The sequence below is a fragment of the Callorhinus ursinus genome, unplaced genomic scaffold (genome assembly GCF_003265705.2).
Source record: "Callorhinus ursinus isolate GAN/ISIS: 27379988/994484 unplaced genomic scaffold, GSC_fseal_2.0 scaffold1, whole genome shotgun sequence".
Taxonomy (NCBI): Eukaryota; Metazoa; Chordata; class Mammalia; order Carnivora; family Otariidae; genus Callorhinus; species Callorhinus ursinus.
In genome coordinates this window covers 64,528,544-64,539,382 of record NW_027397063.1, presented here as the reverse complement: position 1 = coordinate 64,539,382, position 10,839 = coordinate 64,528,544, and the positions used below count along the sequence as shown (strand labels likewise).

The following is a 10,839-nucleotide window of genomic DNA, read 5'->3' as shown; positions in this document are numbered from 1 at the left end:
TCCCGGGAAGTAAATATTCTTGGGCCAGCTGAAGAGGAGGCAGCATTCTGCAGAAGGGGTGAGCTGTGATGGATGAAGAACCCCATAATACACTGATGAAGAACCCCATAATACACTTTTGAAGAGCCTACAGTGGGTTCGTCATTGCCCCTCTCCTTTAGCCCAACAGAAAATGGGTCCATGGAGCTCTCTTTCGGTTCTGTTCACCAACAGAAACTAAATCTACCTTGCTTGGTGCCAAACCAAGAGGTATGCACCCTGAGTCCGTGGAATGAGCCCTGGACTTGGTATCAAGGACCCCGTTTGTGATCCATTCTTGGTTTGGGCACTCACTGGCTCCCTCAGACTCATCTATAAAATGGAGGGACCACCTCCCTGCGGGGTGGTCCTGGGCCACGGTGACAAGAGCATGGATGTGCGTGTAAAATCGTGAAGTGCCGTGCAAATGGTGAGTGGTGAAATCATTATCTCCCTCCTCCTCCACCAGTTGTCAGCGCCTGCAGGGTGGGGATCCTCCAAGAGCACCAGGAAAACTGGATCAAAGTGTCCAGCTGGTGAAAGAAGAGTCAGCTGCAGTGCCTGATCCTCTGGTATTGGCTGCCCAGGGGGAGAGCAGTTGAGATGAGCTCTCCCGGTGGGTAATAAAATGAGTCTACGTAGGGAGGAAGCAGGATGTATAAAGCCCAGGAGCCTGATCTGTTTCTGAGATCAAACAGAGCAGCATTGTACCGGGGTGTGGAGCTGATGTCAGCGTCTAGAATGCTGGTCGGAATCGCCCTGGTTACGCAGCTGGACCGGAATAAGGCAAGTCTGTATCTGAACTCATTAATTTTTACAACCAACTGAACTGTTCTGCCTTTTTTTGGGGGGGTGGGGGGCGTTGGGGGAGGTGGTGCAGGGGGAGAACAAGGGAAGGAAGGGAAAAGGGAGGGGCTAGTATGTATGGAACAGGGGGCTTCCCACCAGCAGACACTATCTCATTATTCCCCAGCAAACCCTAGCTTCAAACCTCCAGCCAGCCCCCTGGACAGTTAGGCAGAGCCGCTGCAGCAAGGGGAGAACCGAAAACAGGGCCAATGAAACGTAAGGATAATTAGAGCGGCACAAGCCGCTCCTAGGAGTTCAAGTTATGTCAATGTTTCCATTATATGCCTCACTTTTTGGGGTTTATAACAGAGCTATAAAAACTCACGCCAGCTGAGAATTTGGCAGGCCAGGTCGCAGCAAAGGAGGGACTGTTTTTTTAATTCAATTCAGCTGCTTGTAACTTGGGGTGGGGAGCATGTTGTACATTTGGACAAGTCGAAAGGGCTGGTGTCAAGTACTATTGCTGCCTGATCCCCCTTCTCCTCCTCCTCCTACTGTCTCCTTTGTGCTATCACCAAAGAAACAGCATTATATAAACACATCCCACCAGCTTTCTGAGCAGGGAATCCACAGGACCTCTCCCAAGTGCCAGATAAATCGGCTTTTCCCCATCCCTCAGAAGGATATGGCTCAACCCCCTTCCAGCAAAGGTGCAAACCATTTCACCCAACCCTCTACACAAAAGATTGTCAAGCCTCTGCAAGTGAGCTGTTTGGTGTGAGAGCTACTCCAGACAAACCTCAGTATTGGGGGCCTTTCACACTGTTGTCACAGGATTTGACTCAGCTGATATGTATTATCTCCATCTCATGGGTGAGTTTGTTGGCCTCTCAAGCACGGAGTTAAGAGAGTTTCCTCCATATTTTAACCCACAGTCTCTGATTCCGTCGAAGTCCCCAAATCCCACTGGATCTTTAACAATCCAGTGCACAGGCCACCCCCACCATGAAGCCTTCAGTGATTCTCCTGCTAGAAGTCCTCCCTCTCACCGTTGGTCTCCTGTCTGCTCTTTTCCTATAAACCGTATATCATTTGATTGCTGGTTATAGTTCACCGATTTGCACACATTTTACTTCCATACCATGAGCCCCTTCTGACAGAGTCCTGAGCTTATTAATCTCTACCTACTCCAAAGTGCCAGACTCTGAGTAGGTGCCAAACCAGATGAACTCTGCTCAGGAAGTGTGAGCAGAATTAATCACTTAAATAATTAATAATGACATTCAGAAGCCAGGTGGCTGACAGCAGAGGTACAAGGAAAGCTCAGAACAGATAGGGACTTACCAACTCCTTCCTCCTTAATGGACGAGAAAACAGAGGAATATATAGATTAGTAGAAAGGTTTAATTAGAAGGGTGAAGCTGTAGGTCATGGGAGAATACCAAGGACTTACGAGCAGGAAACCTGAGTTGCAATCTAAGCTCTACCACTATAGGTCACCTTCATTTCTCTGAGCCTCAGTGTCTTCATCTACAACATGGGGTCAATATGACCTATGGCACCAACATCACAGAACTGTAGTAGGTTGTATCAGTTTAGAGTGTGTTTGGCTGCAAGTAACAACAAATGGATTACAGTGGTTTCAATAAACAAGAGTATATTTTTCTCACATAAAACAAGTCGAGGTAGGCAATTCAAGGTGTGAACCTCAGTGATGCCTTAGGAGATCCAGGTTCTTTCTGTATTTCTATCTTAACATCCTTGCCATGTCGGTTCTCTTCCTCATGCTCGTCGTCTCTTAGCCACAAGATGATTACTGTAGCTTCCACAACATGTACACATTCAGGAAGAACAGGCAAGGGGCAGAAGCCCTTCTCCTTGTGAGTCTCAGCCAATTCATCCCTGCATCTCTTTAGACACTGTGGGGCACCTGCCCACCTACAGATTGATCAGTGGCCAAGGGAGCTGAGATATGCCATGACTGATGTAGACCCATCATTATACATCTTCTGGCACTGAGGCAGAGACAAAGCAAAGAATATCTCTGCGCTACCAGATCAGTTCAGCAGGCAAGAAGGATGCCAGTTGGGTGAGCAACCAACAAAGTCTGCCTCATGGTAAAACATGATAAAGCTGAGCTCCTCAAAGTGTGATCCCTACATCAACAGCATTAATGGCATCTGGGAACTTGTTAGAAATGTAAAGTGTCTGGAGGCACCTGGGTGGCTCAGTCAGCTGAGCGTCCAACGCTTGGTTTCGGCTCAGGTCGTGATCTCAGGGTCGTGGTATCGAGCCCCGTGTTGGGCTCTCCTGCTCAGCACAGAGTCTGCTTGGGATTCTCTCCCTCTCCCTCTCCCCCTTGCCCCATCCCCACCCCCCTGCTCACACACTCACGTGTTCTTTCTCTCTCTCTCAAAAAAAAAAAAAAGAAAAAGAAAGAAAGAAAAGAAGCCTGCCTCCACCCCAGACCTACTGAATCAGAAATTCTGGGGTGGGGGCCAACAACCTGTGTTTTAACAAGCCCTCCAGAGGATTCTGATGCTCACTCGGGTTTGAGAACCACTGGGATAAAGTTGAGAAAAAACTTAGCAACCAAGCTGGAGACTCAGTGGTATTAATGAAATGTATTCTTTATCAAAGCCCTCCTCTGGGAAGAAGGGAAGAAAGAGGGAAAGGAAGGGAGGGAAGGAGAAGAAGCTAACCTTTACTGAGTACCTACTCAAGGTGGGCAATGTCCTTGATGCCTTCACCTGTCTCTTCTCACTTAATCTGAACAAACCCCATTTTCATAGACTTGTCCAAAGGTACTCAACTGATGAATGATAGAGCTCAAATTCAAATTCTGGTCTGATTCCAAGCCAGTGGACTTCCAACTGCTACACCTAAAAGGGAAGAGTCCTGGTAAACTTAGAAGGACTCAATTTATAAAAATGTGATTAAAAAGTAAAATTAATTGTTCCTTTGCTGGGCATTCAGAGCCCTCTTCCATTTTGCTCTGATCTATCTTCCAGCTTTACCTTCACTACAGCTCCTCCCCCCGCACTTCCATACCCTTATCCTGGCTCAGAGCCACCCCCAACACCTCCCCATTTCTTGGGGCTTGCCATGCAGCTTCAAAGCCTCAACTCAACTCCTGCCCTCTGTAGTGCCCTCCCTCCCCTTTTCTGCCTGTTGAACTTTATTCTTTGTAAATGATTAAACAACTAAAACTGACCCTCTACGTGTTCATGGTATAGTGCATGAAACCAACTTGGCACTCAATAATTGTGTAATAAATGAATGCAAGAATGCCTACTTTGAATTCTTTTCCTACCAAGAGGCACCTCCAAGTTTTTCTCTCTAACCCAACAGCATTTTGCTTGCATTTCTGATTTCTCGATCTGTCCCGTGATAAGATGATATGTATGCCTCGGTCTCCCAAGCAATGTGTGAGCTCCCGGAGCCAAGGTGTGGTCTCACTCATCTCTTTTCTCTTCCGTAGCACCCGGTGCAGGGTCTTACACTTAGTAAGTGTTCAAAAACCGCACATACAGGATGGAACTACATAACCTAAAATGTACATCTGTACCTTGCAAAGAACTTCAAACAACTGTACTTTTCAATTAGCTGATGAATCCTACCATTTTTAATGCACAAAAGCCTATTTCATACTAATGCTGTTGATGAAGGAGCAAACCTTTCCTTTGGATCAGTCTAGTGGATTTTACCTTGCCCAGTGCTTAGCTAATCCAATTCTGAGAATACAGCGTCACTGCTGGATGTTGAAATGGAGCCATTTTGGGAAGCTGAGCGGAAAACCTCCCAGTAGGAGTTATTTACGCACCTGCTGGATTGCCTATAATAAATGATACTGGCCAACCCATGGTGCGATCCCCTAGCCCTCTGTACCCTGGCCATTCCCTGTCTGCCTGAATTTACTGGATGACTTCCAAGAATGTTAGGAAATTAAATATATTTTGTAGCCTCCAGAAAGTATCAAGGGACAATTTTAAAAGTGATACTGAGCTGTAGATAATTGCATTTATTTTTAAAAAGTCTTTAAAAGAACACCTTTTTATAATAAATTCTGAGTGTTGGGGGAATGGATAGTGAGAGTTAGAAGGAGGGATCAGAGAGAAAATATGAAAGTGGTTGATAAAATCTGGCAGGTTCTCGTCAGAAAATAGCTTATTTTCAAAGAAAATAAGAAAGCTTATAAACATAAAAATCAAAAAAGGCAGAAAAATATATTCAATTACTCTGTCACTCTTGCTGGTCTCCTTAGGCATTCTTCAGCATTTTCTGGACATTCATTCCAAATAACTATCCAACAAGGACTTACTGAATACCTTCCATGCCATGGGCCCAGCCTATGAGATGCAAAAAGAGAAAGAACACCAAAAGAATGACTGCCATTTCTAACACTTTTTTTAGCTTTTAAGAACTTAAAAATGCTTTCAAATACTTGATCTCATTCAATCCAATCTCACTGTACAGATGAGTAACCTGAAAGCACATGAGCAGGAGCATACGAGCAGGTCCATATGGTTATAGGTAAACTGAGTCAGGGCCCACGCACACATCTTTTGACTCTAAGTCCTGTGCTCTTCCATCTCTACCCCTCTACCACAAAGACAAGGACTGCTTTTAACAAGTTGACAGTATACAATATATACTCCCACAATATGATAAACTTTAAAAGATGTCTTTTACAGACTCCTGGGTAAAAAAGCATCAGAGTTAAGTGTTAAACTTCTTCTACACAAGGTCCCCAATGAAATGACCCAGAGAAGAATAAAAAAGAAAAGGCTTTAGGGAAAGGGAGGACAAGTACAGGACAACATGGTTTCCACATGGTAGAAAGTGTGGTGCCATCCCATCCAACATGGTGCAGGTGGGACCAGGTGAAGGAAGACACCGAGGGGCATCTCACAATTCCACCTCCTGAGAAACAGCAGTGCTTACAGGAAGTAAATGAGACTATGAGATCCCCACCAAACTTGACTGGCCCCCTTGCAATTGTGAATTTTTAAGGGTCAGAGGCAGCAGTGACAAGGGTGCTGACTCAGAGGAAGCAAAATTTACAAGAGCACAAAAGACACGTAAAACGCCATAGCTAATTAAAATTTTCATTAAAACCAATAAAGAAGGGGTGCCTGGGTGGCTCAGATGGTTAAGCATCTGCCTTTGGCTCAGGTCATGATCCCAGGGTCCTGGGACTGAGCCCCTCGTTGGACTCCCAGTTCAGCGGGGAGCCTGCTTCTCCCTCTCCTCCCCGCTCGTGCTCTCTCTCACCATCTTTGTTGTTATCTCTGTCTCTCTCAAATAAATAAATAAAATCTTTTAAAAAATAAAGAAAAATTTTTTAAATTTTAAAAAAGTGATAAAGAATAGACTGGACACTGCAAAAAGTCAAAATCAGGGATACAGTAAAGAAATTTGAAAAACTGCCATGGAATGAGGAGGAAGAAGAAGAGGTGATTGAAATAATGAGAGAAAAATTGTTGTAAAGAATATATAATACAGAAATCATAAATCAGAGATGTTCCTGGGGAAAAAGAGAGAGAGAGAACAGAATAAATAAAACAAACAAAATAAACAAAAATATAAAAGAAGAAAACTTTCCTGAGCTCATATATCCATAAGGATCCATCAGTCTCCTGTGACAGAAATGCAACACCAAATTTAAAAGAGTCTGGGAAATATAATTTCTATTCCAAGCAGCCATGTGCCCACATGAAAATCAAGAATTATGTTAGTAAGAAGGAAAATATGGATTGGGGGAACCACTACCAACCTCTGCCATAACTGAAAAAAAAAAATGCATATTTGCAGATCAAAAGATCTCACCGAGTATCCAGCAAAATTACCTCAAAGACTTCTACTACAACATATATTCAAGTTCAAGAACAATAGAAGAATTTCACAATTATCCAGGCAGGGGAAAAAAAAAAAAAAAAAAAAGCAAGCTAGCCTCCGTCCTATAACAAACATCAGATGGCAATAGTGACACACCTATAGTTTTGAGTGTAAAAGTTGCCAGTCAAGAATTCTAAGCTCATCCAAGTTGTCATTCATGTCTAAAGGAAATCTAGGAAAATTTTCACCTACTCAAAGACTCCTAAAAAGTACATCCTTCACATCCTTTCTGAAAAAAGTACTTGAATTGTACTCCCACAAATTGAGAAATGAATCAAAATAAGAATGGAGAAGTTTTGATGAAATGGACCCCCCAAGGTGATCACTGAAAGCAACTAAATATACCATCTAAGTAATTTTTAAAGGATCATTGTAAACGAGTTTTTAAATACAAACAATAATTATTGAAAAAGAAAATAATGTTAAAAAATAACACCAGGTATACAGTCTTCAAAATTCAATGAATATACACTTATGTTTTGTGCCTTTTATTGTTTGTAAATTTCACCTCAAAGTGGGGGAAAACTGCAAGCAATTATTAAACTCTGGTTAATGACATTTGTGCTGAAGTATGTAGGGCAAAATTCTCTGACGTCTTCAATTGACTTCAAAATGCATTTTTTTAAAAAGATGGGTTGAATGGATAGATACATGATAAAGCAAGCAAAGTAGCATGGCAATAACGGAAATGAGATGCTGGGTATATGAGTGTTCACTGTAGAATTCGTCCAACTTTTCTGTAGTTTGAAAAAGTTTATAAAACAATATGTTGGAAGAAAAAAGTAATACCTGGGTCTAAAACCCAGATTAAATAAATAAAATAGGGAACTGAGTGAAATAGCATAGAAGGGGGAAATAACAGGGCATTTGTTTCTTAACCTTACATAGGAGACAGTTGATAGGTAACATTTTTTTAAATCAGTAATTAGAAAAGTATAGGTTCCTATACATGTGTTTTTAAATTATCAAGGCAATTCGAATATAATTTAAAAATAGGACCTGTACATTCTATATCACTAGTGGGGAAAAAGAAAAAACAAACAGCATAGCAAAAAAACAAACAAACAAAAAATTTAAGCAAAGAGCACAAAGTAGTTTAAAAAACAGAAAGTGTAAGCAACTTGACTAAAGTAAAAACTAACATAGTAACCATGACAATAAATATAAATGGCTTAAACTCCTATATTTGAAAAACTAAACCTACCAATATGCTATCCCAAGACAGCACCTAGAACAAAGAAAGGAAAGTATCAGAATAAGGAAAGATAAGCTAGCAAATATATCACACATGTAAACACACAATCTGTAAAGAAATCAGGATCACAGTGTTTTCCATCCAAGTAGAACTTAAATGAAAGGCTTAAGTGAAATTTAGACAAATCCTGACAAAGTGAGCAGCTCATAAAGAAATATAATTGTCATGAACCTTTATATGTCACATAATATACAATAAAAAAATACAATAAGAATTCTTAGACATTCAGAGGAAAATTGATAGAAATGTAATAGTAACAGGAAGCTTTAAGACCATGTCTTTGATAGCTCAGAGAGGTAATATGCATACAATAATATAACAGTAAGTTAAGAAGCACCCTGGGTGTGTTTCAATCAGTGTAGAGTTAATCAGGACAATAACTCTGTTCATTGTAGAAGCTGTATTTTTCTTATGAAAGCATACCACATGCAAGCTTCTTTGGCATCACATATGAGCATTAACATTTGGTCTATGCTGTCTACAAACAACCCCATCTGCATATGTGCTGCCAACAAACCATTCTCTACATGGGAGATCTAGCAAGACTCAGGAGTTATAAAGTGTAGAGAGGTTTCCGTTGTCGATTTAGAGGAGGAAGCAATGGTATGGGTTGTAAGAACTGGAAAAGATTTCTTGTAACTGTGAAACTCTGAGATATTTCAAAGCGACGGGTCCTAATAAAAGATCAGATGATAGAACGAGGAGGTTCAGGGTCTCCCAAGCCAGTTTTGGTTCCCTAGGGCTAGATCCTGCTTTCACAAACAGAAATAAGAGAGAGTTGGGAAGACGAGTGAGGTGAAGGGAAAGTTGATAGATGGACATCAGGACATTATGAATTTGCAGTAATGACAAGATAGCCCACTGGAGATGTGCTGGAGGCTGTTGGAAATTTAGAACAGGACCTGGGTTGGAAATGTGGATTGGAGAGTGACCATCACCAAAGTCAGTTAAAACCACACGATTCAAGTTACTGACAGAGAGAATTTAGGATTAGCAAAACCCACGAAAGCCAGATGATGGGGACATGGAGAGCCAAGCAGAGAACTCTGTGCACAACATCGTAGGCAGTGTAAAGCCGACGAAGGTTTTGGATCAGGAAAGTGGTTCTAATTATTAGGAAATTTCCATTTTGAAGCCCAGCTCTGCCTCCCTACATATCTGTCAGCGGCTGGTGCTTCTTCTGCCCTATGGGGTAACATAGAAATCATCTGCTGCCTCTTCCACATGTCAATAGAGGGAAAAGCAGAAAGAGCATTTAGCCTTCATGCATTAGCAGGACTAGAAGGAGAAGACACAACGCACTCTGAGAAAACCACATTAATCATCAACCCAGGAAACTGGAACACTCTACAAAACCATTGCTATAAATTCAATATTTACATAAAAATCTGGACATTCGAGTTCTTGTTACCACAGGGAAGGAAAACATGTAACGCTGCCAGAAAGAGAAGCCCACTTGCTACCTAGACTCACCCAATTCGTATTTGAGTGCCACATTCGCCTTTCACAGAGAAGAGAACAAAGTTGCCAAAAGAGAATTGGCATCTTGACCAACAGCACGTCCTCACAACTTACAATTCCCACTTGACCACTCCCATGTTGGGGTTGGAGAAGCTGTAGCCCCAGGGGCGCAATGACCTGCCCTATGTCACACAGCCACAGTAAGCATCCAAACTACTCGTCAAACCCAGTTTGCCCTGCCACTCAACCACACACACCAACCCAAGCAAGCCAGACAGGCAGAGAGGAAAAGAAGAAAAAAATGGCTGCGTTGTGCCCGAAGAAGCAGACCCAGGCAAACCTTATCTGTTCTTCGGAAAGATGAAAACCCCAGGTGATGGAAGAACAGCCGACGCTCAGCTGGGTTTTGGGCAAAGTCACTGGGACCCTCTCTACAGCTTCTAAAGAAGAAATAGCATCTGCCAGCTTCCTGCCCAGGGACCTTCTTACAAGTATGGTTTGGCTGGAGCCCAGCCAGACTTCCTGGGTCAGAATCTCAGGATGGGGCCCTGGAACCTGAGTTCCTCCAAAGCCTCCCCAGTGAATCTCACTTAACCTCAAGTAGGGGAGCCACTGGGGTTTACATTCTTGAACAACGAACACGTGAAGAGTGAATCCAGATCTGGTCCTCAAGCCTGGGGGCAGACCGGACACAGATATCCTCCTGCCTTCAGTGCCCCGGCCCTCCTGTGCTCTTCTGGCCCCCCGCTCATTGCTCATCTCAGCTGAGCCCAGAATGAGTCCTCCTGAAGGACATCCTTCTGCCATTTTAATTTCTAAAACCTGTCATAAAAGCAGCTCTTCTCTCCTAATGGGGTAATTGGTGCCATAATGCCATTAGGAAAGTGCCCCTGGCGTGCGGCTCAATTAAGAAAGGTGTATTAAATGATTTACATTTCTTTATTTAGCTGAAACACTAGTTCTAGACTTGCTAAGTAATATAATGTTAATGAGCCAGAGTATGGGGCTCATTTAATTCTAAACTGTAGCTTTCTAATTGATGTGTTGTTCTTCCTCACCCCACTGTCCAATTTTTCTTCTCTTAATGCTGGAAACAGAGAGAGAGGGGGAAAAAACCTATTCAAGGGTCAGGAGGCAAAAGGGAAAACCTACATAAAGACTGCTTCTCAGTCAGCGTGACAGGCCGACCTTCCAGAGGGACAGGACTCTCTGTGTTAACCATTGACCTTGCAGGTTTATTCTGGGCTTCAGCTAAACCCAGAGGCCAGAAGAGCGCCAATATGGAGGGCCTGGCTGCAGTGTTCCCAGCCCGAAAGATCTGCGGCTCTCCGGAGAAGCCCGGGGAAGGTCTGCGGTGTAGCCCACGGGGCCAACAGTAGCAACGGCAGCTCCAGAGAGCTCACTGGAAATGCAGAAGC

General features: G+C 43.0%; 1 long non-coding RNA gene across 1 annotated transcript in view; it reads right to left on the bottom strand.

Moving 5' to 3' along the window:
* Positions 1-4,822: 4,822 nt before the first annotated feature.
* LOC141374595 (uncharacterized) overlaps positions 4,823-10,839 on the bottom strand; it is a 31,881-nt gene continuing 25,864 nt past the window's right edge. The window contains exon 11 of the long non-coding RNA XR_012381618.1: positions 4,823-5,156. This is a non-coding gene — a long non-coding RNA (uncharacterized lncRNA). The remainder of the gene's footprint in view (positions 5,157-10,839) is intronic.